Here is a 10,931-nt window from a genome sequence, read left to right on the forward strand (position 1 = left end):
CCGAGTTAAAGAAGGAAGGGGTTTATTCGGCCGGGGTTGGGGGCATCGGCAAGACTCTTGTCTCAAGAGCCGAGCTCTCTGAGTAAGCAATTCCTGTCCCTTTTAAAGGCTCATAACTCTAAGGTGGCACGGGTGAGAGGGTCGTGATTGATTGAGCAAGCAGGGGGTACGTGACTGGGGGCTGCATGCACTGGTAATTAGATGGGAACAAAACAAGATGGGGTTTTCACAGTGCATTTCTATACAATGTCTGTAATCTATAGATAACATAACCGATTAGGTCAGGGGTCGATCTTTAACTACCAGGCCCAGGGTGCAGCGCCGGGCTGTCTACCTGTGGATTTCATTTATGCCTTTTGGTTTTTACTTCTTTCTTTGGAGGCAGAAATTGGGCATAAGATGATATGAGGGGTGGTCTCCTCCCTTAATAGTAGTACATATATATAAATTATGAATACATTAATACACATTTTGGGCAGTACATGTTCAAAACTTATTTTAGTGACAGGACTACAAAAGTAAAAAAATGTAAGGATTTCTGTTCTGCATGATCCAGAGAGTTCCTAACTTCCGGTGTGAGCCCAAAAGGTGTTTTACATATTCAAACGTGATGGACAGAATCATTGATATCACAAAGCTCACCACAGCCCTTGAAAAGTCCCACTCTCAGATTCAGAAATATTCAGTGGCATTTTTAGAAACCTAAAAATGAAGTTAGAGTGCTGATGGGGAATGGCATATTTCCATCCTGCTGGTTTAATCCTACCACAGCAACTGGGATGAAGCAGAGTAGCCCCAGGTTTGGGTGATGAAGAGACAGACTGGTTGATAGTTCTTACATGTGCTCTTGTTTGGGCTCCGATAGATTGAACACTTTGGGGATTGGAAATGTAACCACCCCAAACCTTTCTAAGGTGTCAACATCCATTGCTTACAGAGAACATAATTATTGCATGGCTGGGCAGACTTTTTCTTCTTAATTGATTACTTATATGTTTTCTTACCTGGAGAAAAATGCATTTTTGAACAAAAGGCTTGATAACAATGAGCAAAGTCTTTATCGATCATGTTAAAATCATCATTTTAGGTCTGAGAGTTTGTCTCTATCAAATTGAATTCTATCCATATTTTAGGGCAGTAGTTGAGGAGGAGGATCGAAGACATAGTAGGTCTCCTCCCCATCCTAAGGGGCTGTTGTATGTCCTCCCAGTCCGTGTGTATTCTTTGAAAATTTACATTATAGTTTTATACTTGGAAAGTGAAAAGAACCCCATGGTTTTGGTAAGTACAAACTACAAGAATATGTGTTACAGAAATTGTGATCTAAGACATGAGTCAAACACGAATTAATTTTGACAAAAGAGATATTTTTGGAGAGTTGATTGGCCACACTTTGTAAATTTCATAATTCTATAATCTTTACATAAAGAATTTTTAAGAAGTGATTACATAATAAAGGCTCACTTTGATAACTAAAAACTTCTGATGGAAGTTAAAAGGGGCTGGTAAGGAAATCACAGAATCAAAGGTTTGAGTTAACAGTTGTTTTAATTAAGAACTTGCAATCTCTTGATCTTTTCTGCATTGAAATTGTTATTTCTAGCCCTTACCTAAAGAATTCAGGTTCCTTAGACTGTCCAACTTTACACATCTTTTCTATTTTGGGTTTTGCTTGTGTTTCTCTTGTTCTGAGCCTTGTACATGTGAACTGAATCTCACCTCCCTGCCCTCAACCCCACCAGCAGCATTGCTGCCCTGAGAGCTTCATCCTTATGATTGTATCACATGGGATCCTTGTGTTCTGAGTTCCTGCTTGGGTAAAACAATGGGAGGTGGTGGCAGGAGAGAATGTGGATAGGAAGAGAGAGAGAGAGAGATGGGTTATTTATTCTTCTTGCTCCTTCCTTTTGAGACCTGGGTGCTAACAGGTCACAGCTGCTGCTAGTCCCTGGTGCCTCAGTGTGACTTATTGGTTTCCTTATCTGTGCCCACATCCACGTGTTTCCTGACAGGACTCTGAGTCACTCACACACCATACCTCACTCTTTCATGAAGCAATCTAGTAGGTGCCATGAAACAAACCTGCCCCTTGGATGGCACTGATGGGGAATCTCCTCTTCTTGGCTTCCAGTGAAAAATGTCATTTCAGCTTCTTTTCTGATTCTTCTCCAAGAACAATAAATACTTTTGCATTAAAAACAGCACTGAGATCAGTTATTCAACTAAGATTTATTTATAATGTATCAACTATACATATATATACACCAACATTCTCAAAAAATTAAAAACAAAACCTGAAAAACACATAACTATTAAATAAGCATTCCCTTCTGGATAAAATACATTTTCCACATATGGACCTTGAAATACAATGAGGATGTTGCCTAATTTAAATGAAATGAGATCTCTTTTTATCTCAACTGAAACATTCTCTTTGTTTGTCTCTCTGTCAAAGTTTTCACAGTAAACTTTTTTCTTTGGTCAACATTACTATATAGCAAAACCAACAGACCTATAGTAAAATTTATGAGAGAGAACAACACCAAATTTGAGAGCTAGATGGGACTTTGGCACATGCCTTCAGGTTTTAGAAGAGAATTTCTAAACAGAGATTATCAATGGAAAAAGTGGAATATCTTAGAAACTAAGGTTAATAGAGTTCTTAAACGTTAAATTGAATGCACATATGCTATTAATGTTTTTCATGAATCAGAATATTATTCATTTTGAGGATTACAGTTCAAAGGACCATGAGGTTTATATGTCTAGACTAATACATTTTTCCAGTCATGCTTTCCACTTCAGAAAACGAGATGCAATAAATCAAAGATCTATTAGGGCTTGTACAAATTGACGTCCAAGATAGGTTCCATTAATTCATGGTCAAATTTATCCTTCAAGGACTCAGTTCTATTTGTCAATACCACTACTGAAAACCATTTCCACAATTAGTCTTTTATCAACAGCCAGTTCATCCACCCAGAGAGATTTTTGTCATCGTTAAAGACGATAAATTTAGAGCCGGCAAAATGTTTACTGACTGTGCTTTGTTAATGTAATTGTAGGATCTGAAAGGGCAAGATGTTTGCCAGTTTCCCTAAAGCTCCTAAATCCCTAGAGTTAGGCTGGTAATCAATTATGTTAATTGAGTTCAGTTTAATGTGTTTAAGAGATGACTTTTATGTTAATGATGCTCTAATGTGTCAGAGACAATAATAATCAAGTCACACCCATGGGTTGATAGAGATACTGAACAGAGCTGGTAGCTCTCAACCTTCCCTCCTACCATCAACCCCAGATAGGCATTGCTCCCAAGGAACACTGAAGCTTAGATTGAGACTTACCAGTGATTATAAATTAAAAAGACAAGTAATAGAGACAATAAATACCCTGAATTATATGCTCTGTTTGGTATTATAATAATCAGTGTAAACAGTATGCTATCCACATGAGTGTAAGTTACTGTGAATTCAATTCTAGAGATGCTACAGGACACTTTGAATACCCTTATCAAAATCTGTTCCTGGAGAATAAATGGTATAACCACATTGGAAAACTATGTAGCAGTAAGCTAAAGTTTGTATTCTCAACCCCGACTTCTGAGCTACTGGGTAGGATCCAGGGGTAGGGATCTTCAGATCATGTCAAGGGTCTTTCCTGGACACTTGGAGGTAGTCTTGTGATTTCAAGAGTGCACTCCTGCTAGAAGCTAAAGGTGTTTATAAGCAAGGTCAACCTCAAGAGAAAGTGGGCTGGGAGGAAACCAGAGGACTTAGTTGTTCAGACCCATTCAAGCAGGGAAGGTTTTCTATTTCAGCAGGGAGAAGAGAATAGTCACTGAGAGTAGAATGATCACTATCTTCCAAGATTATGAATTTCCCATTACCTGTATTCATTTCAAAATAAAAATATGAAAATAATTAAAGAAAGCACAATGATTTTGATGCTATTTGCTTAATGGCATCCCTGATATCAATTTTGATGCTGTTTGCTTAAAAGTATTTCATTTTCCAAGCTCAATTTATCTAAATTGAGTTTGCCTTTTGTCATACTAAGAGAACTCAAAGAAAATTTTTACTTCATTTTATGTTGTTAGATTCATTTGGATAAGCTCACAATAGCTCAAATTTTCAGAGGCCATACATGCTTAATAGCATAGTAAAATTTTTAAAGAGCTCAATTATTTTCCAGAATAATTAACATGTGTAAGCAGTATCCATTTTACTAGATGCAGGTTTCTTATGATCATAATTGATGTTTAACAAAATTTGGAGCATGGGCATTTTTAATGACATATGTTTAGCAGTTTTATAGGTATCTAATTAACTTGTCATAGTAGTATTCATTTAATTCCATTTAAAGGCTGAAAACTACTTTCGACCTTTATTAGTCTGACTTATTTTCTGGGCCACACAGGCCATGGGGGAAACAAATCAATGACCCAGGATAAAACTCTGGGAGATTTTGCCCCATCCATCTTCACTTTTGAAAAAAGGGCATTAAGCTCTTTATGCCCTTCTGTCTTCCTCACAAGGAAGACATTCAATTCTCTTCAATAATTGACGTTCATGTTATCTAGCCTTTCAGTTGGATTTGTTTAATCAGGCACTGTGCTAGGCCCTGGAGAAAAGAACCATTACCTTAACAGCAGCAGCTGCTGCTAACATTTACTGAGTTTGCCAAGAGCTACTCTCAATTATTTATATGTATTACCACATTCATTTTCACAACGAACCTATGAGATGGGTGTTATTCTCACAATCATTTACAGTTGAGGAACAGATTAGTAAAGTAACTGGACTTTGGACAGTTAGTAAGAATCAGTGAAGGGAGTCCTCACTGAACCATTACATTATGGAACACACATTCTCTAAAATAAACTAATAAATAGTGCAATGGAATAGAAATGGTCACAAATTAAAGCATGAGGGCAATTCAAATCCCAGGGAAAGAATAAACTATTGTTTAAAATGGGGTTAACTAAATACAGTATCTATATGGAAAGTCAATAAGCTAGATTTGCACACATACCATACACAAAGTTTCCTATATGTATTAGGTGTAAAACATTTAACTTATGAAAGCACTAGAAGAAAATACTACTAAATAATACCTTTAGAGTCTAGGAGTAGGAAGGACATTTCTAAGCATGATGTGAAACCCAGAAGCTACAAAGGAAAAGACGAACAGGTTCAACCACACAGTAATTTAAAATATCAAAAGCATAAGCAAAGTTATAAGGCAAATGACACATTGGAAGGGAATATTTGCAACATATGAAACAAATACATAATATACACAATAAAGAACTTGTAGAATTCAAAAAGAAAAGGCAACTCAATTAAAAAAAAATGAAGTGCATGACCAGGCACATAGATAAAAATAATACAAATGGCCAATAAAGTTCTGAATGACACTCATTCTCATTAATAAATGCAAAGTAAAAATTCTGATATATCATTTCCCTTCCCTAGAATTGGAAGTATAAGTTTGTGCAACCTGTTTCTGAAGGGCTATCATAAGTTTTTGAAATTAAAATGCATATATTATGTGTCTTAGCAAACTCATTTCTAGGCCTAAATTGTGTAAGATAACTGGATAGAGCCATGTGCCTTAGATTGTGTACTGCAGCACTTCACTGGAAAAAAATAGAAACATGAGACTGAGGGAATATTCTTAGAAATTAAACAATTTCATACTCAATTCAATAAAAAGCCTGAATGATAAAATTTTTAAAAATCTTCCAGAAAGTTGAATAAAAAGACAAAGTCTCAGAAATATGAGAGAAAAGAAAACATTTATAGATGATCAATTCAAAAGATCCAATACACAATTGATAGGAATTTCTAAAATAGAAAACAGAGAACAATAAGGAGAAAGGAATTATTTTTAAAAAAGAATCTGAAAAGTCCCTGATCTGAATGGTCTGAAAACTCAGCCTGAGAGCTTGACAATAAAAATGTCTTCACACCTGTAAGCATCACAATGGAAGTTTAATATACCAAAGATAAATAAATTATCCTTAAAACAGTAGAGAGAAAAGATACATTCAGGATAAATGAATGAGAATAGATCATTATTTGACTGTGGGACCTGGAGACCCAAAGGCAATGTAGCTTGCCCTGAAGCTACTGTGGAAAAATCATTTTCAATCTAGATTTCTAGGTTGAGTGAGGGGTCAGAATAAAGACATTTCCAGACACACAAAAATTTAGAACGCTTACTTCCCACACATCTTTTTGAAGCAAGTGATCTGAAGATGTGCTCTAACAAAATCAAGAGATAGAAAGGCATGGGATTAAGGAAACAATGGATCCAACACAGGAGGAGAAGGAAGCAAAGTCAAGGATGCCAGTCTTGAACGAGGCCTAGGAAGTCATCAACCCAGGTTAGAGTGGGAGGAAGAATTGAGGAGAAAGGTGCCTGGGAAAGAAGGTGGTTCCAGAGATTTGACTCTATTTTTGAGAAGGACAAAGCATTTTTAACATAGGACATGCAAGGGAGAAAATGAAAAACTGTCAGAGACTGCTAGAAAAACAACAAAAAACCCTTTTCAATAGTGGCAATATAACCAGCAATAATTAGCTATATGGTGAATAATATTTCCTTAGTACTAAAAATAAAAACCCTCCAGTGAGTTTAAAAATTTTAAATAAACCTATAAATAAGGCACAAAAGACACCGTAATGGTTATGGAACAATTGTGAATGTTTTCAACCGTTGTATTATTAAAGACAAACTATGGAAGACAAAGGTGGAAAAAGAAAGGATAAGAAGTAACCAAGAAGGGTGTGAGAATTATATTTTCATCTCACTAAGTGGAATTACTAATATCAGGACATGCTGTTTATAGTAGAAAGAAAAAGAGAGAAATGTATAATTTATCATTTAAAATTACGAAGTTAACTGGCAGTTACAGAATTACACTGGAGAAAGAGAAGTGTGTAGGGGCAGAAAGGTAATGATACCTTTCCTCACCTATCATAAGGGTAATGGCTGACATTCCTATAACCAAAGATAGATTAATAAGAGAAAAACATAGTTTGAAGTCAGGTAGCGTGACGCCTCCAGCTTTGTCCTTTTGACTTAGGATTGTCTTGGCAATGCGGGCTCTTTTTTGATTCCATATGAACTTTAAAGCCGTTTTTTCCAATTCTGTGAAGAAACTCATTGGTAGCTTGATGGGGATGGCATTGAATCTATAAATAACCTTGGGGAGTATAGCCATTTTCACGATATTGATTCTTCCTATCCATGAGCATGGTATGTTCTTCCATTTGTTTGTGTCCTCTTTTATTTCACTGAGCAGTGGTTTGTAGTTCTCCTTGAAGAGGTCCTTTACATCCCTTGTAAGCTGGATTCCTAGGTATTTTATTCTCTTTGAAGCAATTGTGAATGGAAGTTCATTCCTGATTTGGCTCTCTGCTTGTCTGTTGCTGGTGTATAAGAATGCTTGTGATTTTTGCACATTAATTTTGTATCCTGAGACTTTGCTGAAGTTGCTTATCAGCTTAAGGAGATTTTGGGCTGAGACGATGGGGTTTTCTAAATATACAATCATGTCATCTGCAAACAGGGACAATTTGACTTCTTCTTTTCCTAACTGGATACCCTTGATTTCTTTCTCTTGCCTGATTGCCCTAGCCAGAACTTCCAACACTATGTTGAATAGGAGTGGTGAGAGAGGGCATCCCTGTCTTGTGCCAGTTTTCAAAGGGAATTTTTCCAGTTTTTGCCCATTCAGTATGATATTAGCTGTGGGTTTGTCATAAATACTACAAGGCTACAGTAACCAAAACAGCATGGTACTGGTACCAAAACAGAGATATAGACCAATGGAACAGAACAGAGTCCTCAGAAATAATACCGCACATCTACAGCCATCTGATCTTTGACAAACTTGAGAGAAACAAGAAATGGGGAAAGGATTCCCTATTTAATAAATGGTGCTGGGAAAATTGGCTAGCCATAAGTAGAAAGCTGAAACTGGATCCTTTCCTTACCCCTTATACGAAGATTAATTCAAGATGGATTAGAGACTTAAATGTTAGACCTAATACCATAAAAACCCTAGAAGAAAATCTAGGTAGTACCATTCAGGACATAGGCATGGGCAAGGACTTCATGTCTAAAACACCAAAAGCAACGGCAGCAAAAGCCAAAATTGACAAATGGGATCTAATTAAACTTAAGAGCTTTTGCACAGCAAAAGAAACTACCATCAGAGTGAACAGGCAACCTACAGAATGGGAGAAAATTTTTGCAACCTACTCATCTGACAAAGGGCTAATATCCAGAATCTACAAAGAACTCAAACAAATATACGAGAAAAAAACAAACAACCCCATCAAAAAGTGGGGAAAGGATATGAACAGACATTTCTCAAAAGAAGATATTCATACAGCCAACAGACACATGAAAAAATGCTCATCATCACTGGCCATCAGAGAAATGCAAATCAAAACCACAATGAGATACCATCTCACACCAGTTAGAATGGCAATCATTAAGAAGTCAGGAAACAACAGGTGTTGGAGAGGATGTGGAGAAATAGGAACACTTTTACACTGTTGGTGGGATTGTAAACTAGTTCAACCATTATGGAAAACAGTATGGCAATTCCTCAAGGATCTAGAACTAGATGTACCATATGACCCAGCCATCCCACTACTGGGTATATACCCAAAGGATTATAAATTAGTCTACTACAAAGACACATGTACACGTATGTTTATTGCGGCACTATTCACAATAGCAAAGACTTGGAATCAACCCAAATGTCCATCTGTGACAGACTGGATTAAGAAAATGTGGCACATATACACCTTGGAATACTATGCAGCCATAAAAAAGGATGAGTTTGCGTCCTTTGTAGGGACATGGATGCAGCTGGAAACCATCATTCTTAGCAAACTATCACAAGAAGAGAAAACCAAACACCGCATGTTCTCACTCATAGGTGGGAACTGAACAATGAGATCACTTGGACTCGGGAAGGGGAATGTCACACACTGGGGTCTATCATGGGGAGGGGGGAGGGGGGAGGAGGGAGGGATTGCATTGGGGAGTTATACATGATATAAATGATGAATTGATGGGTGCTGACGAGTTGATGGGTGCAGCACACCAACATGGCATAAGTATACATATGTAACAAACCTGCACGTTATGCACATGTACCCTAGAACTTAAAGTATAATAAAAAAAAAAAAAAAAAAAAAAAAAAAAAAAAAAAAAAAAAAAAAAAAAAATAAGAGAAAAACATAAATGTATTTAATCAACATTTTACATTACATGGGAACCTTCATTAATGAAGACCCAAAGACCCAGGGAATACTGTCTATTTTTATGCTTAGGTTCGATGAAGAATAGAGAGTCATGTAGCAATGTGATTAGACAAAAGGGTATGATCTAATGGTAACAGACTAAGGGAAAAACCCAGCAAGGCCTGTCTGTCCAGATACTTCTTGACCTCTCTCTGTAGCTTTCCTTCCTTTGGGGTATGGGGCAGGAATCCTCCAAAATGAAGGTCTTCAAGGGAGAAAAGAGACAGTAACCTTTCTAGGTTTTATGGTTTGCATTGTGGGAGATGGGTTCTGGTTCCTATGACCTGTCTTGGAGAAGAGGAAATCTGGTTTATATGACTCTCTTTGGGGCAGAAAGAGAGGCAGGACACAGAAGGGCAGGAGAAAGTCAGAAAGACCTTGCTTCTGAGGTCCTTCCAATCTTCTTTAGTTCAAAGTACTTAGCATGCCAAGGCACCATACTTTGGAGTATCAAGTCCTGAGCCTCAACAAGTGCAAGAAAGAGGTAGGGTACGGTGCAGCTGAGCTAGCCCTTATTTTGCAGAGTTAAGTAATCAGTAGATAAGGCCTAAAATTGGTAAGCCTAGAAATACAAAATTAAGCACGTTATTTAGATCAAGGGTTGGCAGACTTCTTCTGTAAAGGGCCCAGATAGACTTTGCAGTTCATCTGGTCTTGATCACAATGACTTAACTCTGCCATTGTAGCACAAAAGCAGACACAGATAATGTCTAAATAATGAGCATGGCGGATGTTCTCATAAAACTTTATTTATAAAAACAGGCAGAGGGCCAGATTTGGCCTGTGAGCCATAGTTTGCTTACCCCAGATGTATATATACAGTTGACTCTTGAATAGCATGAGTTTGAACTGCATAGGTCCACATATACATGGATTTTCTTCCACCTCTGCCACTCCTGAAAAGCAAAGCCAACCCCTCCTCTTCTTCCTCCTCCTCCTCAGCCTGCTCAGCATGAAGATTATGAGGATGAAGAACTCTATGGTGACTCATTTCCATTTAATTAAGAGTAAATATATTTTCTCTTCCTTACAATGTTCTTAATAACATTTTCTCTTCTCTAGCTAACTTTATTGTAAGAACACAGTATATAATACATATCATAAACAAAATTTGTGCTAATCAACTGTTTCTGTTATTGCTAAGGCTTCTGGTCAACAGTAGGTTATTAGTATTTAAGTTTTGGAGGAAGTCAAAAGTTATATACAAATATTTGACTGTTTTGGGGGTCAGCCCTCCAAACCCCTGCACTGTTCAAGGGTCAACTGTATATGTGAAATCATCACATTTATAAAAATGATAGAGCATGATTTTCCAAAGTATCATTAGGGAAATATTACAGGTTAATACTGAAACTTCCTTCTTCATTTGACTTTTGGGAGAAAACTTCTCTCTTTTCAGAGTCATGTCAAGAGCACAAGTGCTTCATGTTGGTGGTCTTTTCCCAACATTTAGGGTGGAAAAGGCCAGTGGATGAAATGCACCTACATTGGAGCTTTACTCCAGTATTTGTCCTGGTAAATCACTCATAGAGGCAGCCTTGGCACTTTTAGAATGGAATACTCGTAGATTCTGAACTCCTTGAAGGTTGTTTAATATTCATCTCT

The sequence above is a fragment of the Rhinopithecus roxellana genome, chromosome 7 (genome assembly GCF_007565055.1).
Source record: "Rhinopithecus roxellana isolate Shanxi Qingling chromosome 7, ASM756505v1, whole genome shotgun sequence".
Classification (NCBI taxonomy): domain Eukaryota; kingdom Metazoa; phylum Chordata; class Mammalia; order Primates; family Cercopithecidae; genus Rhinopithecus; species Rhinopithecus roxellana.